Source organism: Xyrauchen texanus, chromosome 21 (assembly GCF_025860055.1).
Source record: "Xyrauchen texanus isolate HMW12.3.18 chromosome 21, RBS_HiC_50CHRs, whole genome shotgun sequence".
NCBI lineage: Eukaryota > Metazoa > Chordata > Actinopteri > Cypriniformes > Catostomidae > Xyrauchen > Xyrauchen texanus.
This window is the reverse complement of record NC_068296.1, coordinates 9,010,383-9,027,757: the sequence shown is the minus strand read 5'-3', so window position 1 is coordinate 9,027,757 and position 17,375 is coordinate 9,010,383. Positions and strand designations below refer to the sequence as shown.

At 36.7% G+C, this 17,375-nt stretch overlaps 1 long non-coding RNA gene across 1 annotated transcript in view; it reads left to right on the top strand.

Moving 5' to 3' along the window:
* The first annotated feature begins 506 nt into the window (after positions 1 to 506).
* Positions 507 to 17,375, top strand: part of LOC127661582 (uncharacterized) — a 28,326-nt gene continuing 11,457 nt past the window's right edge. The window contains exons 1-2 of the long non-coding RNA XR_007972766.1: positions 507 to 621; positions 8,861 to 9,063. This is a non-coding gene — a long non-coding RNA (uncharacterized LOC127661582). The remainder of the gene's footprint in view (positions 622 to 8,860; positions 9,064 to 17,375) is intronic.

The window sequence follows — 17,375 nt, the reverse complement described above, 5'->3', positions numbered from 1 at the left end:
CAGAACTATAAATTTCACTTTTTTCCACAGCAGACTATTATTGTGGCTTACTAGCTTAATATATCCCAGATAACCCCGCCCCCAAACAATACATAGTAGGAACAATACACAAACTGTCATGATTGCTTTACATGTGAGTTAGACAGCTCATTGTTATAGCTGTGAGAAGGAGTACTGCATGGCAGTTCACCCTGTGAAGTACTGTCAAAAAAAGTGTGTATATGTACAATAAACACACAAAATTTGTGATTCTATGCTAACCAAATTACGGATGAAAATTATTCGGGTATTTTGATTTCATTAACAATAACAAAGTCGAAATGTAAAAACATCATAGCAATAATTAAAGCCATTTTAATGATTTTGACTAAGGTACATAATTGCTTTAGTGCAATGGACATGAATGATACCTCATTTCTATTGGCTTGTTGAGGAAAGGTGTGCTCATACTTGGAGGATGATAAAACAGGCAAACAAAATCCCATAGACTTAAACTGAAGGAGAACCTGAGCCATATCATTGGACTAAAATCTCAGAGACTTGGATTTGGGCTCTTGATCCACCTAGCAACCTAGCAGAACACCTTAGCAACAACACAGCAACTATCCTAGCATTGTGGTGGTGAGTGTTGTACAAGTACCACTCACATTTTCTTTAGAAATGTTAACACTGAGTTCAATAATTATTATTATCCTTACTATTATTGTATACATCATTCATATATTTGTATAATTATTATCATATTATTATATTTGTCAAGTGACCTAAAGGAAATGTGGCTGAAGAAGAAAAAATTTGAGAAAAACAAGAAAGAATGCATGTTTTTATATCATAAGAGCACAAAAAACACAGGTTTCCATCCATCGAATGGGTGCGGTGTGGTTGACACCTTTGCCTGAGTGTGAGTTTGCGTGTGAGTCTGCCTGGATAGTGTATGTCCACTGTAATGTGGCACACACTGGTCTGTTCTGTTTGGCTCTCAAAATGCTTTCATTCGTCCGGTGACCGGGGGAAGACGGAATTAGTGATATGCCGGGTGATTTTTCACTGCTCCGGGTCCTCTGCTCCAAACCAAATAAATAACACCGACCCATTTACTGTTCTCTCTCTCTCTATCTCTCATACAGGCATTCCACTGTGAAAAAAAATCCTTTCCTACTCTGCAACATTAATAGGTCAACAAATAGGAAAAGATAAATAGCATTTTAATCCGTCGGTTGAACCCCTGTGGGTCAGTTCACCTTAGCAAATTTACCCAGAGCCTCCGTACCTTAGCTGCCCTGACCCTAACTTTCCATAATCACATTTAGAGGAAGTATTCTTACCTGTCTAGAGAACTAATGACCGGAGAACTGCCATCTATGCCAAGTTGCCTTCTTGCCATTAGTTTTAAACAATCATGAATAAGACAGAACTATATTTAGCTGCCACTGGTGTCACTATAGTCTCTCAGAGAGAAAAGGGTGTGTTTTTGGTAGAGATTTCAGTCTACTAAAATAGGAAATAAACAAAACAATATGTAACAATATATTGCTTTATTAACATTTTCCAAACAAAGCTTTCCATAGTATAAAGATAGAAATGCAATAAAATAGCACCAATTCAAGTGACAATAAACATTTCCCAAAGTAGCAGTTTGACTAATTGAAAGAACTAGTCTCCACATAGGTTGCATATTCATTGCGATGTGAATTCAATATCTTAAACTCTCATTCTCCACAGTCTTAATCAGCTGGCAGACAAGTCATGCGCCACTTTAAACTCCACATGAAAAGCGCTTGCAGACAAAACCGATTGTCAAAGATAAGTGATTGTTAAAGACTTAGCCTGCTTCCGTGGTAATTAAAATGCGCCTTACAAAAATACTTGATTTCTATCACAAGTTCCATCTAGGCTTGTTTGATACAACAAATAACATTAAGAGCTCCTTTCCACATCACTTTATCACTGACCCTCAGTGGTGGAAAATGTACTAAATTTCCATACTTAAGTAAAAGTAAAAGTCATCCATTAAAACACTACTTAAGAAAAAGTAAAAAGTACCTGGTTTAAAATATACTTAAGTATCAAAAAGTAAAAGTACTACAAATTAAAATCCGTTCATCTCATAAAATGTGACCCATTCATGTTTTTATTTTTAAAGCCATACAATTCTGTCTTATATAGTTAATATTTGATACAATAAATATTAACTTTTATAGTTAAACAATTGTCTTAAATTTTCAAATGCTTAATTTAGTTTTATTTATTTAGTGAATTATAGGGACCTGAGATGCAAATTACATGTGCTTTAATCTCTATGTACAATGCATCTTTTTTTTGTTGTTGCTGAAATTATGTGTTTGTACAAGTGGATAAAGACATTGTGCACTGTATTCAGAAAATAAGATATAGTTCATGGAAATGAACATGAACAGAATATAACTAATTCAAAAATATCATAAATAATTGTATTATGTAAATTCAACATATTTACTTGCAATTTTTAGTTAAAGCTACCCTTTTATAAAAAAAAAAGTTACTACACTACAAGCAATTAACAATAGGGCCTAACAACACTGAAGCACTATCTTTAATACAAATATATAATTATCAGTATTAAACAGCATTAATAGATACACCCGTGTAAATAAATGTAAACACATTCATGTAAATAAATGAATCGAAAACATTGGTGAACAGCAGCATTTAACTAAATATTGATCAACAAATAAGAAGTGAAATAATGCATAGAGTATTTTGCATGAAACTCAAATTAATCAACCTCCCCAATGCTTCAAATAAGAGGGAGAGAACTGATTCACTAAAATGATTCAGACATTCTAGATTCACTTGAAAGAGCCGTTTAGGAAAGCGTGTTTGATCAGTGTTTTCTTCTTGAATAGAGGGCACATAAACAAGTGCTCGCATGGATGAAAGTATCAGGAACATTTTCAAATTCCAGAAATTTTACAAATGGAATTGAATTTTTCCAGGCCAGATGGCCAAATCCCGGGAATATCCCGAGAAAACATTGATGGGTGGCAACCATGCTCTCTAGATCACACACACAGACATACACACATATGTGAGAGTTTCAAAGAAGCCGACAAATGGCACACGGGTACCAAATTGAGTCCCAGACCTGTAGAAAGAACCAAAAGCATGCAACAGCAAAACCATGTGGTAAAAAAAACCTACTGTAATTATTCCACAGCATCTTAGAAGTGTCCTTCATGGTTTCTGTGGCTTATATACAGTGATGAATACATTTAGACCATCAGGTTTGTTCACAGCCAATTGCATCATATATGTGAGGTTAAAAGCGTGTTTAGTTCAACGGGCTTCGCTGGTCTGACACAGACTGCATGAGTGCATGCGCTGATTGTCTGTGCTTGTGCTGGCTGCTGTCAATTAAACACACTGCGCTCTGTTCTCTGATCTCTTTTTGCAAATAATGAAACAAAATTGTTTTTATCCTTATAACGAGTAACGAGAGGGCGTGTATCAGAGTAAAAACTATTTGTTTGGATAAGAAATTTAGCAAAGTAAAAGTTGCAACAAATTTAAATATTCAAGAAAGGAAAGATTTTTAAAAAAGCTACTTAAGTACTTTAACGAAGTTTTTGTATACACCACTTTCCGATAATGAATCACTGCTGTGTGTGTGTTGTGTGTGTCAGTGAAATGACTCCGGGTGGACACATCACAAAGGTACCGCCTTTCCAACAAGCGGTTATGCTGGTTATCGAATGTGTTAACGTATTCAATTTGGCAGCTCTTGTATTTTCACATCTACAGTGGCCTAAATAGCATTTGGACACTGAAGACACACTGTTATTTTGCAATTACTTTTAATCAACTGATCAAAAGTACTTTAAGGAGATGCACTGAATGAGGTGTCCTAGCAGAACTCGACAACCACAAAGTGTCCAAATCCTTTTGTCTTAATTTTGAATAGTATATCTAGTTTTTTTATATATAATTTTAAACAAGACACATCTCTTTTTATGAAGTGTTTTGCTGTCTTTCTTTAAAATAAATGCCACTTTGTTTGATATTGTGTTATCTAATGCAATGCTATTCACACACTCATTTTTAAGTGTGACTTAAGTGCCAAAATACTTTTTTAGCACCATTGCATACTTACTCATGCACACACGCACATGCACACACACACACACGCACACACACACACACACACACACACACACACAAGCATGCATGCATGCATGCACGCATACAAACACACGCATTTATGTTTGCATGCATGCTGCCATGCCAGTGGCACAGGAGACGGAGAGGTTAGACAGAGAGACGGAGGTTAGAGTCGAAGAGCAGGTCTGCACAGTGACATCCTCAGATAGTTTCCTTCAAAACATCCACTCCATGAATTAGCCATCTTATTTACCAGACCTGAAAGGCCCTCACCAGCCTGTGCTGCAGTCCTTTGGCTCTCCATACACTGTGCTTGCATTCATAATAAAAAAAAACCTTGCGTGCTGCCTTTCCCTTCCCCCCCAGACATTCTAGTCTTTTATACAGTCAACACACTGTATGTAATGAAACAGAAACTAAATGCTCTCTGATTGGAGCCTAATTTACACAAATAAATATTAAAAGAAGACACTTAATGTTCGCGGAAATAGATATGATTTGCAAATAGTTACAAATCAAAAGCTATGTTTGATTATAGCAATAGGAAAATATATTGTTCAGAGGTTGTTCTTTCATAGCTCAGGAAACATAATAGATTTTTTATTTAATTGAAGTATTAAATAGTATTAAAATTTTCTCCTATAAATCCTTGGGAGGAATAACAACAGACACAAAATGGGACAATTTGTTTTGACATATGTAACTATAAAACTAATGATAGTCCAGATTTGGTCTTGGATGACTTTTGATGAAAAACGTGTTGAGTAATAATTTGTACAAGATGTCGAAATCGCTAGAAATCCACTTACGCTCGTATGAAAAGGTATGACTTTTATACTTATATAAAGACCAGACAATCAGCCAAATATAATTGATACAACATAAGCGTCCAGTTTTATCTAGCCTCCATATTCAACACTTAATTTTATGAAAGAAAAAACCAGTGAACAAATTTGGTTACTCAATCCATATTTATTTATGCAATACAAATGACTGATGGATCTCAATACGCTTCCCTCGTCTCGTATTCTAAATAATTTTGATACTTTTTTTTTTTTTTTTTTTTATCAACATCATGGATTAGGTTCAGGGTTTCGGTTAAGGGTTTAGACTTTATGGTTAGGTTTAGGTTTGGGTTAGGGATTACATTTAGAATAAATCTAAATAACATGGTTCGTTGGTCCGTTTAGTTTTCTCTATGGGAGGAAAAATCTAATTGTTGTACGGACCAACCGATTTCTCACAATTTACTGCAACCTGACTTATACTGAATAATAAATTTTGATTATAGACAAAGTTTGAGACTTTGATGAGATCACTTCTAAACCTCAAGCGGAGACACAAATGGGATTACCAAGCTCTTTTTCCCTGCAAAATTATCGTAAATAAGGAGACATGAGCAAAGGTCTCCATTTGTGCACATTTAGTCTCATAGGAGAAACAACTGAGATATTAAGGAGATCACATTGTGATTTCTTTCCTTTTGGTTGTTCTAAATCAGATCCAAGATCTTTACACATAAAAAACATTACAGTTTAAATTTAATCATTTATGAATACCAACTAGACCTGTCCAGGGTGTCCCCCGCCTTTCGCCCAATGTTAGCTGGGATAGGCTCCAGCCCCCCGCGACCCTGTACACAGGATAAGCGGTTGACGATGGATGGATGGATGGATGGATGAATACCAACTATGAACAATATGGGTGTCAATGGGTCAGAGAGAAACTTTTGGATTTCCCCTGTACAATACTGTTCTCTCTTCTTTCACTTGTCATCTAAAGTGTCTCTCTCTACTTCTCTTAAACGAAAATAGCTTCCTCCTCACCTGCTTCTCTCTCTGACTGTAGTGCTGTGGTTCAGGTGGCTGGGCGACACAACATTTCTCTGTGTGGTTAATGGATAACTGCCGCAGTCGGGCGGCCATGATGAAACGTTGACATTTCCCTCTGATTATTCATCCGCCCCTTTGTCCTGAGTGTTTGCTAATGGCCTGGGCGCTGGGCGGAGTGCTCAGGACATGGAGAGATGTGGGGAGGAGGGTGAGAGCAAGAGAGAAGGGGGTATCTGTGGCACACCCCACAGTTTGTTTGTCATGTTTGCTCAATATGGCATGTGGGTGGAGGGTCTTAGGGACCAAAGTTACCTGTGTTAGAGTACCAGCCAAGACCCTGTCTAGTGTGGCACACTAAACGGTACATTTTAAACAGACATTATTATGAATGTTACAAATAGATTCAGGTCAGTGTATCTGAAGATTGAAACTTACTCTATGCAAATATGTGAACGTAAGCTCAATTTTGTGTGTTGTTGCATTCCAAAATGTGTCTGAACGCAATTCATAACACAACGCAAGTACGTGTTGCAATCTCAAAGTTGCCACAAGGGGTGCTATAACTGACATTTATTTGAATTGTCTGCTTCTATGGATAGTTTTCTCTTTTCAAGCCAGCTACTGTCATGGTGGAACAGTTTCAAGAGAATATTGCTGAGGAAGTAACTGAAAGTCAATTCATTTAATGCATCCTACCTGAATAATAACAAATCCAGTTTAATGCCCCAGTAATGCAAGAAAGAATAATAAGCATGTTCAACTGGACCATGTGTTGACCAGTGTATTGGACAAGCGCTTGTGTGTGCATATGCATACTAGCCTGAAGTATGTTTCTGGCCTAAGGGTCATAAGGGGTGCAACATTTATTTTGGGTGTTAAATGGGTGGATCTAAAAGTAAAATCATAATTTTTTTCTTGTTAATTTTTTTGCATGAAGAAAATGAAACTTATTTTAAGGATGATTAAAATATTTTGTATGGCTGTTAATTAATGAATATGTTTAACTAATTAATCGTACAGTTTTCTGAGATGAATCGCAATTAATCATAATAAATGGTAAATTAAAACAAGCATTAAAATATAATCATATATATGTTTACTTTATACTTTTCTCAAACTTGCAAGAAGTCTATTAGACATCATTTATTTTAATTATTCGTTCTTTAAGGTTAGAGTTAATAAGACATATTTTTAGAGGTATAAATCTTTGATACAAGTATGTACAATCATCTTTGATACAAGTGTGTTATATACACTCATAGAGCCCTTACTAAGGAACACATGTACATCCACTTATTCATGGGATTATCTAATGAGACAATAATGTGGCAACAGTGCAATTCATAAAATCAGTCAGATACAGGTCAGGAGCTTCAGATAATGTTCTCATCAACCATCAGAATGAGGAAAAAATGTGATCTCAGTGGTTTCGACAGTGGCATGATTGTTGGTGCCAGACAGGTTGATTTGAGTATTTCTGTAACTGCTGTTCTCCTGGGATTTTCACGCACAACATTCTCTTTTTATATCAAGCTTTACTGGCATGATAAATTTAAGTGTAAATTGAAAATGCATTATTAGACATTATACATAAAGATATAAGAAAATTTGAATGCTAAAATAAAATGTTCTATTATTCTATTATTTTCTCTGGCTGCCGTTCAGTCTCTATCGTGTACATGTTGGGACTCTCTCACATGGTTTCACTTTTAACACTGGTTCAGATGACACTGAGTGAGCGTTTTCGGGTGATGCAAAGTTGCCTTAATCTCTCCCAAACTTGTCTAACCGCTTGAGTGTAAAGTCTCAGTTTGCTGTACAGTAAATCCGCTCCCATGTTGATTATACAAGGGACATATGTTACGTGTAATGAATAAGTGTGAAAATGGATACTGCATTAATTGCGTAATGTTTTTAACACGTTAAACGGTCAACTTTTAATCGCAGAAATTCTTCACGTTTTCTTTCTTTTGATTTTGAGTTGAAATGTGACTAAGACAAGATGGCTTCTTATGCATTCTGTATTATCAGGATTTCAAGGAGAGATTTCAGCTTCAGGTTTCTTGTTGGTTTTAGCATTCTTTACTGGAGTAAACAGTACAGTCTTGAAGTATTCCTAATTGTTCCTACAGTCTTATCAGTAGAAGGGTGGGGCCATTGATGCACTAAAGCCACCAGAGAGGAATGAAGAGGGATAGAGAGCTCGCTCAGGTAAATACAATGCCTGACCACTCCAAAGAAACAGAGGGGATTGAGAACAGAGGAAGAGAAAAGAGAGTGGTTGGTCAGGTTGTAGGTATTGTACCTAGTATTTGCTCACCCACTGGGCAGATGGCTCTGTTCATTGACACCCGAGTAGTTGTTTAGATGTAGCAGACAGACTCCTACCACAGACAATAACGAGGCCAGAGAATGTGTTTGTGGTAAAAAATCAGGTTGGCTTTCATTACATTCACCATTGAGTGCGTTAGAGAATGAGGCTCATATGTTTTGGTGCTTTTGAATGAATAATAAAAAAAATAAAAACAGGAGAAGTTCTGTTGTGAAAATGAACCAATCAGATTGAACTTTGGTTGCTCTGTCATGGCAGTGCAGTTTGGAATAGAGCTGTAAATCTAATGTGCATAGCTGATCATTTGGTCTTGGAAAAATATTATGAGAAATTGACATTTAATTGTACACAAATAAATATTTTTTACCTAAAAATATTTGCTTCATGTGGTAACATCTAATTATCGGTAAGGCTTAAATATTATATAACATCACTGAATCAACCTGAATACATTAGGCTACACCAACAAAAAAAGTTGCATGGGGTAGATCAATCAGAAACAGCATCTTAAAGTAGCTATTGCAGGTTACCACTTTTTACAGAGTATTCATTTATGCAGAAACATACTGGCTGTTACACCGGCGCTTTAGAGGACTGAGGGACCCACACCTGGTCGAAGAGAGCAGGGGGAAGGCAAGCGAGAGAGGAGGGCAGCTTTAAAGCTTTTACCACTGTGCAAACAGTAGGCTGATTGCTTTTAATGGGATCAACTAAAGGCCTCTGCGAGAGTCAGTCCTGCCTTGGCCAACACTGAGATGTCAGGTAAGTGTAACCTCACTTCTCATTACTGCTCTTGAAAGGGCCTGTGTGATCCAGCAAACACATGATGAATGCAAACACACATACAGTCTCAGAAGCATAGTGATGGGACAGTTGAGAACACAACAGCTAAAGGGTAAGATGAAGAAAACATCTAATGCCTTTACATGGCTGATATCAAATGGGAGACACATAGGAGACCTTGAATCTGTGTGTCAAATGGACATTCAAATGGACAATCCCATTTAATATGATGTCAGCTATTCTTTACAGTATAACCTGTAAATGTAACACTGTAAATACTAATAGTTATCTCAAACTGTAAAATAAATAAATAAAAAAAATAGTTTACTCAAGCTTAATTCTTTTACTATTCTTACTAGTTTTAATTTACCATTATAACCCTACAGTCGTCATTAACAAAAACATTTCAGTGGTCCTAATTAAACAGTGCTTGACATGTCACGTTCATAACTCAAATATATGTGTTCTTCAAACTTTGGCTTTGAGTACTACTAACTCAAAATTATCAAGTAGAAAATTGCAGCTGTGTGTAATAGCCATAAGCACTTGCGCTTGAATAAATAATGTATGTTTGGCCAAAACTTGGGAACTCATATAGAAAAGTAATACCTATGCAAAATTGTACATTGTTTTAATTCTTATGACTATTGCTGTTGTTTTGTTGTAGCTGGTTAATAGTTGTGATTTGTGTGAAGTCGCAAATAGTGTGATTAGTGTTTCCTCTGGTGAACTTGTTAAAACTTGAATATATTTCAATAATAACAATTTAACAAAGACAGAATGCACTAAGTCTCAGCATCCCTATGAAGCTCCAATTAAATTTACATTGAGGAATCAAAAAAGTGTCTGTTAGATAAATGACACCAGTCGCATGCTTGTACCAACATTGAGATCCAAAAGTGAAAATGCTGGACATTTTGTAGATCGATTTTTTACAGATATACATGATATACTCTATAGACCCGCGTATGTAAGAATGTTTGGTGAAATTCCCATGCATTTAAGGGTTAAAAACAAAAACAAAAAAACAAAAAACAAACATTTTCAATATGGTCTTAGATATTTGGACCCCACTGCTGCATGTTGGAACCACTCTTTGCCCATGTGACGCACAGAATCGATCATCCACTTTGGACCTGAACCTGATGATTTATATAAATTACGCTTGAGCCAGGAAGGTCTCAAGATTTAGCTAGACCCACTGATTTTGGCATCCCTAACAGATTAGTCTCTAGAACAGACTGAAGTTTTTAATGAATGTAATGTTCTTCAATGAAGAACACTAAAGAACATACACCCTATACCGTCCTAGTGAAGTAAGGTGATAATCTGAAACGAGTTGTGATCTGTCACCAGATGATGGATTTGTGTTTGATGAGAGGCAGGGCAAGTTTCTGTATGGTGAATCTGGAGAGAGATGTGTTGAGTTAACACAGAGAGTTTGGTTGAGGATCAGCATATGGTCAAGACTGACACACAATGGGATGAATGATCTAAATTCCTCCAAACAGCCTCAAACATGGCTTTGGAATGTCACCGGAGTGCGTCACCCAGAATATTTGACACTGTTGAAATATTTTGTTCTCATTTATTTCTCTTCTGATTTTCTCCATGTCACTCAAATACTGTACAACTACGCTTCTTATAACTGGCTTTGTTAAATGAGGTGAGCTACACATCAGACAACTGGATTTTTATTGAGTCACACTTAAATTCCTGTTTGGCAAAGCCAGCCTGAGTGCAGCACTTGTCCATTTACAATGTAAATCTCTTCACGGAAAAAGTGCTTTTTGAGAATCCATTGATTTGTACTTTTAAAGGAATTATTCACCCAAAAATGAATATTTTGTCATCATGTTGTTTCAAACAAGGAGAAGTGTTGAAAAAATTTACTGGCCAATGTTTTCAGTCTGATCTCATGAAAATGACGTAGTTCATTACATGTATTGCAGCAGTTCCAAGGTGAAATGTTCACTGTGTGGCGTACAAAGCTGATATTAGGTTTTTAAGGCTAGGGTTAGACTTAGGGTTAACCCTAGCCTATTTGACTTTTAAATCAATAAAACCTACCACCCTCCCCTAAACCTAATAAAAGGAATTAAAAAAGAAAGGTGAGATGAAAAACACAGAATCACATTGTGGTGCTTCTATGACACTTTGACCTCATGTGTCGACTGGTGAGATCTTCTATGAGTTGAGCTTCTGAGCAACTGGATCACACATGTATAAGCTTGTAAATGTAGTTGTTATGTTGTGCAAATGCTAAAATGCACAAGTCTCTATAGTAATTCTCAGAGACTAGGTTGTTTGTTTTCCATATAAAAAAGTGAGGAGGGTATCTGGGTCATCAAGCTCCTAAATGACAAAATAAGCATCATAAAAGTTTCATAAAGTAACAGCTGGTGTGCTATATTATTCCATGTCTTCTGAAACCATACGATAACTCTGTGGGAGGAACTAGGGCTTGGCAATATATTGAATATTCAAAATATTAATGTGGTAATTTTGCTGGGACTGCAATTTCAGTTTTCTGCCAAAATAAAAGCTTGTGAAGGTGAAGTAAATACGACTGAAATATATTACTATTCAACAAATCTAATCTAGTTTAAATATGATTCTTCCTTGTGTTTACTTGGTGGAAAAACTGGAAAGCTTGCCTTCATTATTTTTTAATTATATTTTTATTTCATGCATTAAACATTTGAATCTACTTTGCTTGGAATTGGTTGGAATATATGGTTCCTTTGATTAAACATAAAAACTTTTTATGCCATTTCAGAGCTAACCCATAATAATCAAGATATATATAGAATGCTGTCAATAAGCTGAAAAATATCTAGATATAATTTTTGTAGCCATATCTACTAGCCCTTGTAAGAACAGGCCTGCATTTTAGTCGTTATTCACTGAAATGACTTTGTGATGTTATGGTATAAAGGCAACATCACCAATCGTCACTGACTAAGATAGATGCTATTTACACAAAGTATAAATAGCAATGGAAGCGTATTATTTGCACTAAGTGCAAATAGTGTTAAATGTTATTTGCTCACCTTATTAAATACTAACATACAGATTAGTGGCATAACTGCAGTGTGTTTATTGTGTTTATTAAGAGTCCCTACCCCTAAACCGAACCCTAACCTTCCCTTACAAAAATGTACCATGGTTTTACAACAGTAACCATAGAATCACCATGGTATTTTGTAGTAAAATCTTAGTAACTACAAAATTAATCATGGTTACTATATTAGCACCATATTACTGCATTAAAACTATTGCTTCCACCAAAAATATGGTTACTACAATATTGCTAGTATTACCTAGCAAAACCATAGTTAATTTTATTCTGATCAAATCTTTCTCTTAACTCCCCGACCTTCACCGTGACCAAATCACTGCGAAGGAATCAAAGTTCATATTAATTTTCAGTTATTATTATAAACAGTATTAAAAAACAATATTTAGAGTTGAGACGGGAAAGTGGATGGGAAAAAGGCGTAATTAACCCAGGTCGTCTGAGGCTGTTTGGTGGAATTTAGATCCTTTATCCCATTGTGTGTCAGTCGTGACCATGTGCTGATCCTCAACCAAACTTTCTGTGTTAGCTCAACACATCTCTCTCCAGATTCACCATACAGAAACTTGCCCTGCCTCTCATCAAACACAAATCGTCGGGGTTCTGTGTTTCCACTAGACTAATGGAGTGCAAATAGCCACCCTGTGTGGGCAGGTGCTATTTATACCAAGTGTAAATAGTAACTCTAATATTATAAACAAAATAATAATTGAAATCCCAGTTTGCTCATCACACAAAGCTATCATATTGTTTTTCTTCTCATTGTGGACCTCGACAACCCGGATCACCGTTCACTTGTTCCACAGAAGAAAGTCATACAGGTTTGGAACGGCATGAGACTGGCCATTTTGGGGTGAACTAGCCATGTGCCTCATATAACCCACAAGCAGAGTTCAAACAAATGCAAATCACAAATTGTACAGTTATTTCTAAAATGCCATGTGTAAAGCTCCAAATAATGTATTGAGCAATCCTTGATTCTGGTGAGTGTTCTCTTCGCATTTATTGTGAAAGTTAGAGGGGTTAAGAGGTGCTTGTGTCGTCCACTGTGGACAGATAACACTCTTTCAGTCCTTACTTAGAGGCCTGGCCCAAAGCCAACTGATAACACAGTTACATACCATCTTTATTAATGATTGGTCAAATCCCATTCCTGAGCACTCACCCCCGGCAGGTAAGATGAAGGATTGTGGCGTAATGACCATGTCTGAGCTCCACCCAACAAAAGCAATACATTTTAACACAGCTATGGCAACATTCCATCAGGAACTAAAAAAGAAGGCAGAAAACAAAGCCTTCATAAGAAAGATTACATCATCTCTGAAAAGTCCTTAAAAAATCTTGATAGCATTGTTCAGTCATGGTAATGGCAGCATGTTCTCATTGCATTGAAATACATGCATACCAAGTACAACACATAAATGATCCAATGTGTCCAGTGCACAATACATGTATACAGTCTGTTCAAATCAGCACAATCTGAACAGGGAGCATCAGACTGAATCACTATGAAATATTGATTTGAGATGAAATTGATAGTGCTATATAAGAGGCATGAAACTAAGATCTTTTTGATTGAAAAATGTCAAAAGGTCAGATATTAAAGTAATTTTGCACCCACAATAGTAAATCCTGTCATCATTTACTAACCCTCATATTGTTTCAAACCTGTATGCATTTCTTTCTTCAATGGAACACGTTAGGCAGAATATTAGCTTCAGTCGCCATTCACATTGATTGCATGTTTCGTCCATAAAATGAAAGTGAATGGTGACTGAGGCTAACATCCTGCCTAACATCTCCTTTTGTGTTCCACATGACAAAAGTCTTAAATAGCTTTATTGTATGAACATAATCAAAGTTATGACCCCTTGGGTTTGGCTGACCCCAAAATCAGCAGCTGCACTCTGAACCAAACCCCATGACCATTGTAGGGCAGAGGCCAAAACTGGTGGCCTGGTATAAGTGTGTGGCCTCCACACTCAGCTGTGTCTGTTGTGCAGGAGGAAATGCTGGTTAATGAGTAGCCTAGCGCTGAGCTATGGCACTCTGTTACAGGTGTGGGGGCCAAGGACAGAAGCTGATAAGACTAGACATGACCAGGGAGAGGAGAAAGAGAGAAAAGAGAACAACCACACAACAACAGGAGGACTGCAGATGATGTAGTGACATCAGCAACGTTGTGTTACTAAAAGGAAATACCAGATTCATCAGCTTTAATGGTATTCTTTCCACTCCAAGGTACCTTTTACACAATAAGCAGTTGGATGAATGGAGTAGAGTTAAGCAATAAGACACAAGACGAGAGGCCATGCTATATTGTAAACCATTATATTATTGATAAAATAGCACAACCTCAAGTGCCTAATTGCTTTATTAAATTCGCTACATAACAGACACAATTTTGGTTCAATTCAAAGGGATGGTTCACCAAAAAATTCTCAAACATCCTCTCATCATTTACTCACCCTCATGCCATCCCAGATGTGTTTAACTTTCTTTCTTCTGCTGAACACAAACACAGATTTTAAGAAGTACAGTACTGTGCAAAAGTTTTAGGCACTTGTGAAAAATGTTGCATAGTGAGGATAGTCTTCAAAAATAATGCCATAAATTTATCAATTAACATCATACAAAGTCCAGTAAACATAAAAAAGCCAAATCAATATTTGATGTGGACACCTTTGCCTTTAAAAACAGCCCAATTCTCCAAGGTACACCTGGACACAGTTTTTCTTGGTTGTTGGCAGATAGGATGTACCAAGCTTGGAGAATTCGCCACAGTTCATCTATCTATTTATGCTACCTCAATTGCTTCTGTCTCTTATGTAAACTCAGACTGACACAATGTTCAATGGGTGACTCAGTGGGGCCATGACATCTGTTGCAGGGCACCCTGTTTTTCTATTCTAATCTTTTCTATTGGCAAAATAAATGTTTTGGAGTCTAAATATTTTTTTCCTATTCACACACTAAAGATGAAGATATAAATAACCATCTTAAGACAAATGTTTTTGTGAAACATCTTAAGTGCCTAAAACTTTTGCACAGTACTGTATATCTCAGCTCTGTAGGTCCATACAATGCAAGCGAATGGGTACCAACAAGTTCCAAAATGCACATAAATGCAGAATAAAAGTAATCCACAAGAATCCAGTGGTTAAATCTATATCTTCAGAAGCGATATCATGGGTGTGGGTGAGAAACAGATCAATATTCAAGTCTGTTTTTATCATAAATTCTCCTCCCTGCCCTGTAGGCTGTGATATGCATGAAGAACGCAAATCACCAAAAGTAAAAGAAGAATGTGAAATTGAACATTAATAGTTAAAAATAACTCAAATATGGATTTTTTTTGTCACCAACTCCAATTATATCACTTCTGATGACATGGATTTTACCACTGGAGTCTTGTGGATAACTTTTATCTGGCTTTATGGGCGCTTTGAGCTTTTAACCAAAATGTTGGTACCCCTTCACTTGCATTGTGACAGAGCTGAAATATTCTTTTAAAAATCTTTGTTTGTGTTTAGCAGAAGAAAGAAAGTCATTCATATCTGGGATAGTATGAGGGTGAGTAAATAATGAGCAAATATTCATTTTTGGGTGAACTATCCATTTTCGTCCGAGGTTAATTTAGAAAAAAGAAAATCAAATGCAGATACAGTAAGAGATTGCAATGGAAGTGAAAGGGTGGCCAGTCCAAAATACACAGTTTCAAAAGTATAGCCACAAGATATATCTTCTGCTATACTGCTCTACATAGCCAAAATGCAGTAACTACTCCAACATTCAAACTGAGAGAAATGGCTTTAAATGTTTTTTGATGTGGTTTAAAAAATAGTCTCACTCCATTTTCTCTGAATCTGAGCCATAGGACAAATCATAATCTAAGAGACCCGATATCGACAATAATTCTATTTGGACACACTTCCGACAAGGAACTATCTGTTTTATAATAACATGGGATGGATGGTGTATGAGAGGTATCTTTGTCCTTTGAAAGTTTGTGTGCAACGGACTATTCCAGATTATTTTGTTTTGATATCAATAAACATGGTATTTAATATTTATTTAAACTTTACATTCACTAATATACTGGACCAAAGTTTTGCAAAGCTCGCTTGCCCAATCCTATCTTATCACACTCTGCCATGTAGTGTCATTTGAAAGAGGGCTACGCACTGTGGTTGGGATCAATAACCAGGTTCCTAGTGACCCACCTCTTCCCGTACACCGTCCTTGTTCGACCAGATGGGGTAATGAGTTACTTATGCCCTTCTACACCTTCAACCCCCCTTTACCAATCACCCAGCCCCCATGCATCTCCTCCTCCATACAATTACCCACCTTGATCTTCTAGCCTTCACCCGGGTGAACAAACTGTTCCAAAACCCCTTTCTCTCTCTCTGTTTCTTTCACACACTCTCACACACACACACACACACACACACACACACACACACACACACACACACACACACACACACACACACACACACTCATGAATACTGGGGTCACAATGTCCAGTCTGCTTTCAAAAAGAGTGAGACAGGTGGCATTGTGACAGTTCTACAGAGGTGCCAGGACTGATAAAAAATGCAGCTGTCTTATTTTCCAATGTTTTTTTAGGAGTGTAATAGTTTATAATCGTACTTTGTACTGCTTTTGTTATTGTTTTTAGAAATAGAGCCATTCATCTACTCAACTCAACTCAACTCAACTCAACTCAACTCAACCTTATTTATAGAGCACTTTCAAAACCACAAGTGGAACCAAAGTGCTGTACAGAAGGTATAAAAGTAAAAACAAAAACATAAAAACAATGCAAACATATGACAAAAAAACTTACAAAGCATTGTCAAAAGCTAAAGTGAACAAGTAAGTTTTAAGCGCACTCTGAAAAGCACCCAATGAAGGACAAGTTTTTACAGACAGAGGAAGGTCATTCCAGAGCCTAGGAGCTGCAACAGAGAATGCCCGATCACCTTTACATCTTAAACATGATCGCAGAACCATGAGAAGCAATTGATCGTTAGAGCGCAGAGATCTACTTGATTGACAGCGGCTGATTAAATCAGTAACATACTCAGGTGCTAGGCCATGCAGAGACTTAAAAACATACAACAAAGCTTTGTATTGTATTCTGTATCGTATGGGTAACCAATGTAATTTAATTAAAACCGGAGTAATGTGCTCTCTCTTCTTAGTG